The sequence below is a fragment of the Uloborus diversus genome, chromosome 9, assembly GCF_026930045.1.
Source record: "Uloborus diversus isolate 005 chromosome 9, Udiv.v.3.1, whole genome shotgun sequence".
Classification (NCBI taxonomy): Eukaryota; Metazoa; Arthropoda; class Arachnida; order Araneae; family Uloboridae; genus Uloborus; species Uloborus diversus.
Window position 1 is genome coordinate 106,916,863 of NC_072739.1, and position 15,350 is coordinate 106,932,212.

Consider the following 15,350-nt stretch of genomic DNA (forward strand, 5'->3'; position numbering starts at 1 on the left):
TATTATTTTTCTTTAAAAAATTGTAAGCATCTTCATTTTTTGAAAGATTGTACCTTTATTTAGTTTTTCTTTGAGAGAAAAGGTAATAGAAATTTGTACAGCATCAATAGCATATTGTTTTCGCCAATGTATTGGCTTTCTCCCAAAGCAGTTAAAAAATAAGATTTTGTGGCTCAAATTCCTTTACTGGTGCTGGTAAATGAAAATATACTTGTTGTTTAATTCTCTTCTCGAGTTGTTAAAATAAGTCTGCTGAAAACTGGTAAATGGTGCTATTAACCATTTTACTGTATTTTTTTAACCTATTTTTTCATTTTACATTATTTAAAATCAAGATGCAAAAAAGCACCACTAAAAGCATGTATGGAGTTGTGAAATTTTGTAGTTACTGGTGACTTATTTTTTAAAGTTTCTACACCTGCTGTTATTACATGTTATTAATTTTCAATGCTGGTTTCAAACATTATTCACTGAAACATAATTCTATGTCCATTGTTTATTTTGTTATCGCTGTATAATGTTTACTAAAATAAAAATATTGTTTATATTATCCAAAGTATTTGTTTGAATGATCGCGGTCTTCCTTTTTAATGTAAAAAAATGCTATTATGCTTTAGTTTTAAAAACTTCTATAATATATATTTTGTTACTGCTTGACAAAAAATGAGTGTGAAGAGGGAAAGTTTGCACTCTTTTTGTACTCTAAAGGATTTATTACAAATTAATCAAGCCCTGTTATAACGCTTCTCATAATGATACAAAATGGGAACTTGGTTGAATAATTTCAGTTTTCAGAAACAATATTGCTGATTTGAAGAGCCCCAAGAATCTTGTTGATTGATTACAAGGAATATTAACGTAACCACAACATTTCCTGATTTAAATAATCACTTTTGAACTGGTCGAATTTTATTCATGCTTTTGTCTGTGCAGATAAAATAAATTATCAAATTTAGAATCAATTACAAATCCAGGGCAGATTTGAAAGCCCCAAAAACTACTGCAATTTTCCGATTCTGACTATAGGAAACAAAAATAACCTTACCCCCCCCCCCCCCCCTGCTCCTCCTTTTTGAAATTCAACCATAACGCCCTTTAAAAAATATTTCTGGCTGTACCACTGCATAAGCTTATACAAATGAAACCTTCTGGAACCAAAAATTTACCATTGACACACGGTTAAACTATGTAACTATCTTGCTAAGGAGAATAGTTTTCCATTTTCTGGATTCATTTAAAAAAATATTTTATATTTATTGTTGATAAGTTATGTAAATAACGCAGGGGAATAAGAAACTATTTTCTTTGGTGCCTTCAATTTTAGAACTGATTTTAGATGCATTTGGGGCGCTGAATCAAAACATGACATCGATTTTTCTCTATGAGCTATTTTTAGATAAGAGCTGCTGTTAAAAAAAAAAGTGCAGCATAAACTCCTCTAAAAAAAGGAATTTGCAACAAAAATGGAGCACATATGCGGCCTACGACAAGTTTACAAAAAAAAAAAAAAAAAAAAAGAAAGAAAAAAAAAAAAAAGAAATACTTTCTAAATTTATATTTGTTTTTTGTGTTTATGAAAACTTTAAGTTTTTTTTTGAGGTTTTGCAGTGGACAAAGGGGGGGGGGGGGGGCATCAGAAATTAACTGCCGAATGTCACCCGTGCTAGGTACGGCACATCTTCAGCGAACTTAGTGGATGATAGTACTCTTCAAGACACGAACCGAAACTAATCGAGACAATGCGTCTGGAAATGGACAAATTAGACAAGAAAGAGACCCCAGAAAATTATTTATTGTAAATAATAGGTGCAACGCAACTCGTGATGTCCAGAGAAAATAAAAATTTTACAATAATTCTTCAAACTGTCGAGCTTAATTAGTATGTAACCGCTGCAGCAGAAGTACAGGACCCGAAGAATAACAAATTTTGAAACTGGTTCGTCACCAATCACAACACTAAAAAATGTGCCTCATCGATCCTGTTTAGATTTCTCTCGCTGTAGTGCAAGAAGGAATATATGGGAGTCTGTGTGCTGCAGATCTTTTCTTAATTGCTCAGCTTTGTCTTAATTTGCCATTTGGAAAGAATTCCCACAACATCTTTGCAGTCCTAATCGACAAGGATGAAAAAATATCGACCAAACACTACCTTCTTTTTTTTAGTCCGGGAGTACGACCTTACCCATAAGGACACTCTAAAAACCAAGATGTTAAGTGTAGATAATTTGTAAGATTTGGTTCAATAATAAAATAACATGTTAGTATAGTTTAACCCTTTTGAAATTGTTCTGTTTTCTTTCTTTTGTTATAATCTCCCTTACTTTAATCAAAAGTATTTTGCTTTGAAAATGAAAGTTTTTTTTTGTTCAAAATATTCTCTATTCTAATTAAAACTCGGTAGATGACTTCCAAGTCGGAAAACCAAACGCGGGCGAAAAATCACCAGGGTGAATGGTACAGGTACGTAGGGGGAAGGAATATTTGTTTTCCTAACACAGGTAACTCTGTACAGTCATAGAAAAAAAACACTCGAACGTATTCAAAGACTATTGACACCAGAGACACGTTGTAAGGGTGTCGTTGTTTCAGGAATAAAAAGTTCTTACATAATTGTGGTAAAAAATTGTCGTTAAGGGGTCGTCTTCATATTAAAACGAGCATCAACTTCAAATTTTTCAATGAGAACCCCCTTTTTTTATCGCATATTTGTGATCAGAATACTTTTTTAACTTTGTATACAAAGTTTTGTTTAATTCGATCCAGCCGTTACTTCAGAATCGAGTTTTGAAAATTTCCTTTCGTAATGTTTAAAACGTATTTTGATATTTTTACTCATAACACAAAAACTAGATTAGGCACGGCAAAGAGTGTTTTTTTATATCAAAATATGAATCGACCCAATAATAAAAACATAATTTACAACACCTAAAATGTAATTTTAGTTTTTTTATGAATTATTTTAATATTTTTTGAAAAAAATATGATCTGAAACCATGTTAAAATTTAACAGAAAAACAATTTAGAAGAGCTTTTATGTTGGAATCCAAAATTTGAGCTCAAAATATTCAGTAGTTTTTTGCGCTATGCTTAAAAATTCATTTTTTCCTACTTTAGGGGACCGTATACTTTTTTTAAAACAGAACTTATGAAAGTTAGTTTCTTCGTAAAAAAAAAAAAAAAAAAAAAAAAATGTTCGATAAAATAAGCAACAAATTATAAACGAGATTTTTTCTACATTAGAGTTATGTCTATGAAAATTTTTAAATGCATAAATTTATTCGCTGTCTCTGCAGAAGAACAACACAATATTGCAACCGTCAGTTTTTTGTGGATATCGTTCAGACGTCAATGTGTAAATAAAGCGAAACTCTACTTCATTGTTTAATAAAAGAATATTTTATAGAACTTTTTAAATTAAATGCTACACTTAAAATACTTCTGTTTTTATTTTTTCCTTTCTGCGTTAAGCCATAGCCTTTGTGTGCGCATGTGTGTGTGTTTGTGTAGGCGCATGTGTGTGGGTGCGTGTGTGTATGTATGCATGTGTGTGCGTGTTGTGTATGCAGTGCTGTGTGTGTGCGTGTTGTATATGCAGTGCTGTGTGTGTACGCGCGTGTGCGTGTAGGCGTTCGTGTGTGTGTGTGTGTGTACGCGCGTGTGCGTGTAGGCGTTCCTATGTGTGTGTACGCGCGTGTGCGTAGGCGTTCGTATGTGTGTCTTTATGTAGGCATGTGTGTTTGTGTCTGTGCAGGCATGAGTGAGTGTATGTGCGTGTATGTGTATGTGTGTGTATGTATGTGTGTGTGTGTGTGTGTGTGTGTGTGTAGGATCTTGACGTAACCTGGAGACGGTTTTCGCCAGAGGAGCAGACTCGTGAGGCGGCCGGCCGACGATGGTGCTGCGGAGGGTGCTGGTGGGGAAATAAAATGATAGCACATCAAAACAGTCAAATAAAAGCAATAAGCAATCGTGATTGCTCAAAAAAATTAACTGCACAACTTTTTCACAGAAACATACAACTAAACCTCATTGTCTTGCTAGCCATGTTGCAATAGACAGTGTAGAATTAATGGCTCTTCCCGGTGATAATCTACTAAAAGGAAAAATTATTGTATTGTCTAAATCGGGAAAAAGTACTCGAAAAATAGCCGACAGTGTGAAGTTTCGCTTTTAACAGTATCCAGATGGGTCAAAAAGTAATATTTGCTCTTAGATAAGTTTACTGGTTTTAGGAATTAATTTTTTTTTTGTATAGTGTTTTCAATGTGTTAAGATGTAGGAGAGGAAATCTCAGTCGCATTAGCGGGCCGCGTGCTTTGAGCTGTATTCTGCACAAAAGTAATAGTTGTGGCTAATTGTGAACTTTTTTTTTTTTGACTTCGTCAAAGATTTAACAAAACATTAATTTGCGTGTTAGATTAAGTTGAGTTTTTGTCTATTCTTAATTATTATTTAAATACTATTTTTCTATTTACATTCTCGGTCATTGCCGTGCATTTCACATTAAATCATTCTCGCAAGACAAAGATAAAATTTTAATTATTTTCTTCTCTTTTGAACAACATGGAAAAATATCGTCAAAGAAACAAAATGAAAAAAATTATTGTTATCAACCAATGGGTGCCTATTTTATTATAAATACATGTTTTTCAGAATCCAGTATCTGAATATTCGGCTCCAACTTTATGACACTGGAACTAATTCTACGTTCTGCTCTTATTCTCTGAACACACAACGGGCCGCCACATGGACCAACTTCGCGAGCTGAATGTGGCACAGGCCTCTTCACTGCGATACAATTGAGGTTTGGTTATCCCATTCGCTGGCTGTTGTGGGTCCTAATACTGAGCACAACAGCCCTGAACTAGATTTAACCGAACAATGAAGCAGGTGTCATGTCATTGAAGCTGAGTGTGCCTAAAAACTGGTGGATGAAGAAAATTTATCTCACCAGTGAGATGCCGTAAACATACAGCAGATAAATTTACTTTACCTACCAGTTTATTCACACTCTCAGTTTCAATGAGGTGACTTCTGCATCCCGCCAGATTTGTTTCGATTCCAGTCTGCGAAATCTCCAGCGAGGACGAAATTGTAGCCTCGGGATGGATCAACCCGACTATCGGGTATGCTGCGTGTTGTATTGCAATAGGTGTGCCAGCCTAATGTCTGATACTATAGAAAATGTTAGTTTGTAGGTATATAGTACGCGAAGCAAAATCAAATAATGCGAAGTTTTGTTTGTAATGTTATAAAATCGGAGAAATGACAAGAAGTCAGATTTCGGTTCACCTTGGTTTAAGCTAAAATAACTTTTGTCTTTTTAAATTATGGGTTGGACCATCTCGAATCTTGTTGCTAGAAACAGCATTGGGAAATTACTTTCCCAAATTGCTTTTAAGAGCCCTTACATGTTTAGCTATAACCGCCGATTGTGTTTTGCCTTTTTAATAATACCACGCATTATGATCTTTCGCAAAAATTAGGATTTGAAACAAATTCTCTTTTTTTGATTACAAAAAAGCCTCTAGAACAATCAACAGTCTCTGTGTTTCTTCACTGGGTTAATTCAAATAACCAAATTTTTCCCAAATAAAGTTCGAGTATGAACGGTTTGCTCATTAACGGGTATTTATATTCTCCTGTTTCTGTTTTTTTTTTTTTTTTTTATTGATACTTCGTTCATTTTATGTATTTAGAGCAAATTTTCACGGAATAAATGGACCTTGCTTCGCTCGAGTCTCCAATCTGTTTAATGCTGCGCCTTCCCACGTAGTGCAGTACATTTTTTTATATTTTTTTGTGCGATGACCTAAACTTCTGCCGATGTTCTGCGAAATTAAAAACGCGCAATTCCATTTTACACCAAAAGACTTTCTATTCATTCCAAAATAAACCTGTAACATAGGTGCAATGCATTTATCAAACATATTCACATTATGTTTCTAGGTATTAGGTTGGATATTTACATTTCTATGAGGTTAACTTGCTGAATGATTATATAAGCAATCCAATAGGTTCATATTAAAAAAGGCAAAAAGTTCCATTACTTTTAATTTTTCATTATTCGATTTACTAACAACGACCTATACGATGGACCAGCCAAAACCCATCCGTCTTTCTTAGGTTAATCCAGATAGACAAAAATCAGTAAATATTTTTACCTTTTTTTTTTTACAAAAAAAAAAAAAAAAAAACGACCGTAAATCGCTTTTTGCTGCAACATAATCGGCTAAAATGTATCGGATTACGGAAAAAAAAAAGAACTTAAAAAATCATGAATTGAGCTGGAGAATCTCGATCTTTTCTTTGTTTTCATTCCGTTACTTGATAAGCCGTGACCTTGAAAGAAGCGTTTTAAATGTGGTGACGGTCCCTAAAACGTTTTTCGTTAATAACTCCTGTTCTACTGCACGGAATGCAGTGAAATTTCGTATCCTGACTGTATTTTGCGGTCTAAACATAATAATGTAGCAAAAGTTAGGGGTTCCCATTTGAAAATCAAAATTTGATGCTCATTTTGCTATGTATATGGTCCCTTATCAAAATTTTACCTACGTAGTTTTAAAGACTTTAAACCAAGTCGGATGACACCTTTCTTTCCTTTCTAGCATGTATAATGGCCGAATAATTAAAAGTGTTTCGTTTTTTTTTCTATGACTGTACCTCAGAGTCAGCAGGATGTAAGTCACATCATGGTAATTAGGGATTGCAATACCGGACCAAAAATGCAATACCGGTGTTTGGTATTTTTTTACGTGATACCGGAATACCGGTATTAGAAATTTCCCAAGAAACATTCAAAAACATAATGTTTCGTTGCCATATTTCATTATTTCTTTCAAAAAGTGCATCATTTACTTTTTGTCAACAAATATAAAATAAAGAAACAAATATCATAACAAAAAAAGAAAAAATAATAATAGCGAAAAAAAAAAAAAAAAAAAAAAAACTCCATGCTAATTTTCACTAAGCCTGTAACTCATTGTAATGAACAAACTTTCTGCAGTTGAATATATTCTTTCTGAATTTATGCAGGCCGGTGGTACTCTTAAAAATGCGCGACATACCTCCTGTAGTTGCTTGAAAGTCCTTCAACTTTAAATAATTCGGTTTTTAACTCGTTGGTTTTGAAAAAAATCACTTTTGTGAATGTGAGTGTTTCTTTTGTATTGTGGGTAGCTTTTTTTTATCGTTATTATTCATAGTTAATTGTAACTGTTCGATCGTTGCGACAGGTTTTTTTTTTTTTTCAGTTTTAACATCATCTTCGGCGATTTCTTCTTGGTCAGAATAGGTTTGTGTTTGTTTTTCGTTAACCTTTTGGTTTGAAATTTACAATGCATTTGATCTTGTTAATTTCATTTTTTTTCCGTTTTCTTTTCAAAATTCTTTACAATTACATAAATATCTGAAAATATGTTCCAACTGATTATGCCTTTTTTCTTTGCAATTGTTTAAAAGGCATTATAAATATTATCTCGCTTATTATGAAACTGAATAGCGAGACAGAGCAGTGCGCTAATACCGATGACACCAAATTACTGTTTGTTATACTAACAAGAAAGTTTTTCTCTAAATTCGGTACAGTCGAGACAAATATTAAAAAAAAATATCATAAAGAATAGTTGCAATTGATTGTTGGAATAAACTTCTCATAGCGCAACACTTAAATTCCAATATTTTTTTACATTTAAAGTTAATTTGTACAAGAGGGCAAGTCCAAAAAACGGAGATTAAGCTTGGAATGAATCATACACAAAGAGATACAGAGCGTAAATAGGTTGAACCATAGCAATGAGTGAAGGAAGGAAACGATGACACATACGGAAGTCGACATGAAATGGATCTGAAATGAAACAAAAATAGAGGGCAAGAAAGAAAGCAGGGAAAAGAGGAAGGGAACAGGTGGTGAAACGCCGAAAAAAGCAACACCAGGCGGCGAGGCAAGGTGGAGAGAGGGAGGCTGGAGCCGAGTTCCTTCAGGCTGGTGATGAATCCATCTATTAGGCCCTTCATCCTAGTATGGTAATCCGTCTTATGAGTAGCAGAAGTACGAGACCGTTGTCTGGTATCAGTATTCAGGATCCTTGGGGGAACGGAAGGCCGGATAGGTCTTGTCTTGGGGGGGGGGGGGGCAGTTCCAATCGGGGGAGGCTGAGTGATTTCCGTCACAGTTGATGTACTGGAGCTTTTCTTTCTGGGTGCATTCTCTAGAGTCGTGAGCTGCGGCGCAGAATCTGCAGACCGGGATCTTCTTGCAGCCGTGAGCCGAGTGGGCGAAACCTTGGCAATTAAAACATTGCGTGACGTCCGTTTCTTTTTTCTTGAGTTTCTCCATACAAATACGGAAGTGTCCAATATAACGGACAGAAGAAAGTCCTTCGTTCTCGTGGGTGTCTGGAGCAATGACCAAGTTGAGGGGGAGTGGAGATTTATCCTTCCTAGTGAACTGGATAACCTTCTCAATGGCGAAGCCTTGTTCATCTAGTTCACGGATTCTTTCCTCAGTAGTGAAGCCCTCAGGCAGGCCTCTGATGACTTAGGTCGTCTTGTCCAATATTCCACTTCGTTTGTTTCCACGACTTCCTTAACAGGAGCAAAGTGTTGTTGCGGCTCGGGCTAGATTCGGATTTCTTTTCCTCGGATGGATGCGTCGATTTTGGCATTAGTGGCTGCGGTCAAGTCCTTGATAGCCGTACTAGGGTTGACAATCTTGTCGAGGGTGATGACTGGACATTTGGGCTTGGTTTTCTGAGGTAGTTTGTTTGGTGCTGTAACGTTTGCGTATGTTATTTTAACTGCCAGTTCCTTCTTAAGTTCAGTAAGCAAAATATCTTGCCTCCGTATTGCATAAAGGCTGACATGCAAGAAAAATCATCTTGCATTAATACTGCCTCAGTATTGTTATGATACTCCATTTATGCTGTCAGCAGGTTACCACAATATTGACTGACAAGATGCATGCAGCATAATATCAGGAAAACATCAAGGTAGGCTGCTTTTGTAATAATGCATACAGTGGCGGATCATGGGATTGTGAGGCCCCAGGCGCAGCCTGATCCCGAGGCCCTCACAACAAAAACAATAGAGTCTTACTAATATTAACAGTGCAGGAAATCATAACTATTTTTAATTTTTGGATAAACGAACAAGCTTGACAGTTACATTCTTATTTAAAAGGGGAAAAAAAAAAAACATTTCTGACAAAAAAAAAAAAAAAAAAAAAAAAAAAAAAACACGTTACAGTGATCAATTTTGCCTCCTATATTTGTTCGTAATTTAGAGATTCTCCGAGCCCCGCTTTCTGGCATTTAAAGGGATAGGAGTGGTGATTTCAAAAATTTTAGAACACTATTTTGATAAAAGCTTAGTAATTTTTAGGACAACAAATATCAAGTTTTTTTTTTTTTAACTTAAACGTAATTTATAAGCTTGATTTTCGCATTGGATGATAAAACGTTCCAAATTCAATCTTGAACATTACAATACAATGCATTTAATCTTTTATTTTTTAACACAGTGACCATCAGTATGATGTAAAAATAATTGTACATATGTCCAATTGCTTCTTTACTTGCTTTGTTGTTGCTGAAAAAATGTCCTTAATAAGGAGGGATTAAAAGTAGAGTGCAAGGTGCAAGTCCAAAATTTACTGCACACTTTTCTTTTTATCAGATAATCTGATACTTTTTAGTATCTCAGAATCATCAAAAATATCCCTGTAAATTCCAGATAAACTATTTAAAGATGCAAATGAATAATTGTTTTTTATGACAACTAAAACTATAAGAAAACCTCCGTTTACGAAATTGTATCTCGGAGTGAATTCAAAATAAAACCTTTGGATTGTTTCATCATAACCAATTTGTTTTCAGTAGAAGACAAAGAACATGGAATTTAAAATACAGCTTGATTTTTCAAGCTATTTGTCAACCTCTTATGTCTCGCTGCATCAGCATGAGACAATACCTGTGAAAATAAAATGCTTTAAATTCATCCCTTTCTGCATGGCACCATGTGCTAATTTTGCATCTACTTCTGTCTGCTTTTTCAACCGCAAGGAAGAGAATTTCGTTTCCCTTGGCATTTTAATAAAACAAATTACTATTCACATTTTTAAAACTAAAAGTTAGTGACTAAATTTAAAAATCATATGAGCAAGAAATTATCCAACTTCACTGAACAGAAACACAAAGCACCTAACTCTTTGTATTGGAAGAACAAGCTAATGCTCAGATTACAACCCAAGATAAGCACTATAAAAGTGAATATTACTTCCCAGTACACCTGGGGACAAATCATTTAACTTTTGTTTTAAATATACTTTTTGAACCAAGTGCTTACATTTGAGTTCTTATTTTATTTTATAGCTTTTTTGTAGAAGAGAAATGACTGCAAGATTTAGAAAGTATTGATAAAACAGTTTTATATTGAGCTTTTGTTTTTGTTAACTGCATCCCCCCCCTCCTTTCTCTAGAAAAAAAGTAGCTGCAGCAAAGGTTTTTCTCTCTTTTTTCAAAAAAAAAAAAAAAAAAAAATCTTAAGGTTTACGAAGTTTATTTTGTCCTAAAATACAGGCATATCATCATGAAAAGTTTCATTTTTCTGCACAAATTGGGAATATAGTGAGAATATTAGACATTTTAGGACAAAACTCGAAATTTTAGGAATTTTAGGACAATTTCTATCACTGGACATTTAGCAAAATCCAACTTTCCCCAGTTTTCCAATGCAAATATAATTTAGTGATGCCATCAGAAAAAAGTCCAATGAGGGTGAGGCACTTAGCAAAAAAAAAAAAAAAAAAAAAAGAGAGAGAGAGAGAAAACTTCTGATCTGCTAAGGAAAGGGGGGTTCGGGAGTTCTCCCCCGGAAAAATTTTGAAACTTGAAGGTTTAAAAACGTCATTTTAGACTTTCTTTGCTGACGTTTGGAGACAAAAAGATGCAGTTGTCTCAGCGGAAAGTAGTAGAAATTGAAGCCTTGAAAACGCGATTATAGACCATTTAACGTTAGGGGTAAGAGATGGAGCCCAGGAAGTGCCTCCAATCATTTAAAAAAAAAAAAAAAAAAAAAAAAAATTGAAATCAAATCTTTGCCCCTCCCCCCTTTCCAATTTCGAAATTGAAGTTTCAAAAACGCAATTGCAGACAAAATTTACATGATAAAAAATTTTACGGGAAAGAGGTGCTGAGTTCTTCTGCGAAATTTTATTTCAAAACTATGGTCCTAAAAACTTCAGTAATATTTTATATTCAGGGGCTATACCACTTAAATATTTTCTAACTAGTTTAAAAAACTTAATTTTTTTATGATATTAAAGAAAAAGTTTGTCCAGGGACCCTTGCTCGAGTATTTTCTGAAATTCAAAGAATTCATCGGCCTTCGGAACCCCCAGACCCCGGATGGTAATCCTAAGGCGTACGCTAAGAAATGGGTTGATGAGGAGAAAAGTATAATGAGTTCGCTCGCGCGCGCAACTATGATGAATCCAAGTGAAATTCTTACTCTCATATTTTTACTTTTCCTGAAATATTTATATACTTCTGAAATTCAAAATTCATAATTTAATTTCCTTTAATGTTTGAAAATCCTGATTCTTCAGAAGTTTTCAAGCAAACCTTAAAGCCTATGTTTTTTTTCTATAATCGTTACCATCATTTTTTTTTCTTTTTTGAAGCAGTGAAACATGTTCTTTAGTACATGGCAAATGTTAATGTACACTCCTGAAAATAAAACTGAAACACTTCAATAGTTGGGGAGAACCTAACCTGGCAGTATTAAGAAAGCTACGCAGATCTTAATTATTGCATTACGACTCTATCAAATTAGGTTTGCCCCAACTACAGTTTTTATATAAAACGTTTGTCTTTAATAAGTAAATCAATCTTAATGAAGTTGAAATTGTAAAATATATTACGAACAAATGGCACCAGTGAAAGACGGAGAACACTCAAAATCAACTACTTTCGCTGCAGAGGCATTTAAAATTTTTATAATAATTTTATAAAGCGTATTTGTAATGAACTAACAAATGGTCCTTTTCTCTGTAATGGAAATATAATTTAAAGAAGAATTAACAGTATATTCTTTTTTTCAAAAGCAATACCTTTGTACCACTTTAATTGTAGACTTTTTTATTTCAAAATTTATCATTTAACACCAAGATTGCAGCATAATTCAAAAAATTAAATAGTTATTAAAACATATTAAACTTATCTCAAAAGGAATGGTCTTGTCGTTGATTGAAACACAGAGCAAAAGCACGTTCGCGAGCACGAGTGAATCAAAACAGCGAATAACATAGGTTCTTCGTTCTTCCTTCAAAAAAAAAAAAAAAAAAAAAAAAAAAAAAAAAAAAAAAAAAAAAAAAAAAAAAAAAAAAAAAGAAAACAAGAAAAAAGAACCACCTTTTTCAAATTATGTATTTAGTTAAATACGTCATAAAACTATCTTGTTACGGGTTGGTCACTGGTGGGAAAATGGAAAACTTACTAACTTAGCAAAAAGTTAAGAAAGAAAACACAGCTGTGCCCGGCGTGTGAAAACGACTTCGATCTGGACCCCCCACAGATCTGTCTCTTCTCCCTTCAGCATTCTAGATAAGGAAAGGCAATATAATTGTTCGTCAAAAAAAGTGACCATTCCAAGGTCGAGTTTTACACCCCATGTTGTAAATCCTGCTGCCTCCTCCCCTTATTTAGATAAACACCGACTCGGGCATAAAATCGCACAAATGACGACTGGTATATTTTGAGGACTAATATAATACTGACACAAAAATGACGACTGGTTATCATTTCTTTGGGAAGGGGGGGGGGTGACTTACCCCTCTCTACCCCCTCTCGACACTTCCTAACTGTATGACTATTCCAATTAAAGCAAATATCATCATGTGTATATCAATAGTGCTTTTTTAAAACAAGATGCATACTCCTTACTCAGACGAAGCCGACTATAGTAAGTGGTCAAAGAATTACTTGGAACGGGAAAAGTTCTTCTAGGAAGCAGGCCCAGATCTATAAATTTTTCGGGCCCCTGCAAAACCTCTATAGGGTCACTCCCAGAGGCCAACAGTGTACATTCGTACCGTTAATAAGAACTTAGTACTAGTTTTTTTTTTTTTTCAGTTTCTTGGGACGATGGGCCCTTTCAGGTCGTGTCCCCCCCCCCCCAGCACTGCGGGGTTTGCGGGTACGCAGATCCGGGCCTGCTAGCAAGACTAACTGTGCATTTTATCAGAATAATTTTGTCGAGCATTTACAAACACAAATTTATGCTGAAATTGTGGGAAGAAAGTGGAAAATCCAAACTCCAGGGAAAATCCAAACAAAGGCACCTGAAGCCAGGGGCCCAGTAACCCTCAGGGGGCCCTATTGGAAGCAATCAGCCCGCACCTAAAATTCATGATTAAATATCAATTTTCATGAGTTTTGAGCATTTTCCACTCAAAATTATGGCTGTCAGGGGCAAATCCTCAAAACAAAAAATTTTGGTTTTGAGGATAGGTCACTTAGCAGCTCCGAGGCCCCCTGCTTTTCTGGAGGCCCCAGCTATCGCCTCATGCGCCTATGCGGTGATCCGCCACTGAATGCATACGTATTTATACGACAGAATAATGTCAAGATGTTGTCATGACAGCATGAAATCAAGGTCTAGGCAAGATGATCTTGCTTTTGTAATCTTGCATACGTATTGATATGACAGGATAATATCAAGATGGTGTCATGACAGCATGAAATCTAGGTCTGGGGAAGGTGATCTTGCTTATATAATCTTGCATACGTATTGATATGACAGAAAAATGTCAGGATACATTGACATGACAGCATGAAATCAGTACGTTGGGAGATGTTTTATCTATTTATTTATTTGTATCATTTTCACTTCAAACTCGAGAAATAAATTTCATTCTTTAATTATTTCTCTTATTCTTTCATCCTCTTCCTGTGAAAATCAAGTACTGTTGTCAAAAAGTTTCCTAAATTGCTACGAGTTGCGCGAATGCAGACTACTCACTTTTGTGAAAAATACTTTAAGCTATTAGTTTAAAGATTAACTATGCGTATTTATTAAGAGTATCGGTTTCAATTCGATTGCGGCCCGTCCAGGTTGACTAAGTTCCTAAAGAGAGAGAGAGAGAGAGAGTAAGTCTCTCTGGATTCCATAGATTTGCAAGAATTGCAGGAAATTCTTGCAAATCTACGGGTAGACTCTTGATATTTATTTGCAGTTCTGGCTTCGCTTTGGCCTGTTTGCAATAATGAAAATTAGAGCTTTCTTAGTAAAAGTCAGGAAGGTGCCGTTACTATATTTAACCTATCTAAGTTAAAGGCTTCAGAGACACGATTAACTTTTACCGCGGAGATTTCTGAACTCTTCAAATCGACTCCACGATAATTTCAGGAAGGTTACCGAATTTTAGCAGAAAACATTCCTGCGTTTTGCAAGATATGTTACTTACAGAAATTGGGCACATCAGCTGCAACTTTCCAGAAACGTTTCTGAATTGGTTTCACAGTACATACGACTTTTTAAACTGCTACATTCCATTTTCGCAATCTCAACGTTATATGCAGAATAAGTAACAGCTATAGGCACACATTCTTGATAGTAAATGCAAAACCCAGTACTATGTGCACCTAAAACTGTCGTCTCTATTCCTGAGTTTCAAGTGCTTTGACGCTGTTCCAAGTATCTAATTGCATTGGAGTGATGTTTTTCTCCTCATAACAGCAGCACAACCCCGATTTTTAGTTTCTCAAGGGACTGAGTTAGAAAACGTAAAATACGAGATAAAATACTGGAAATACAGAGCAGCAAAACTGATGCTCGGACCCGCACTGTAAAAACGATTCAGAAACGTTCCTGAAAAATAATAGGCAGCTGTTATGCCCAATTTCAACCAGTAACATATCTTGCAAAAACCAGGAACGTTTTCCGCTAAAAGTCAGTAAACTTTCTGAAATATTGGAAAATCTCTCCTGTTAAAGCCAGTCGTCAACCTACTAAAAAATTAAATTATTTGATTAGAACTTCCCTGATTTACTAAGGAAGCATTGGAGCAACCATGGCCAAAGCTACACGAAAATTGCGAGCAAGAATCAAGCATATTCCTTGCCTCCCAAGGCTTCAGCTATCCAGTGACATATTTGACCTCATTGGGAACTTAATCAATCTGGACGGGCAGTAATCAAGTTAAAGCCTATACACTTAATAAACATACTCAGTCAATCTTTAAACTGGTAGCAAAAAATATCTTTCACACCAGTGAGAAGTCTGTATTCGTGCATCTTTTAGCAATTCAGGAAACTTTTTTGCGAAAATACTTGATTTTACGGGGAAAT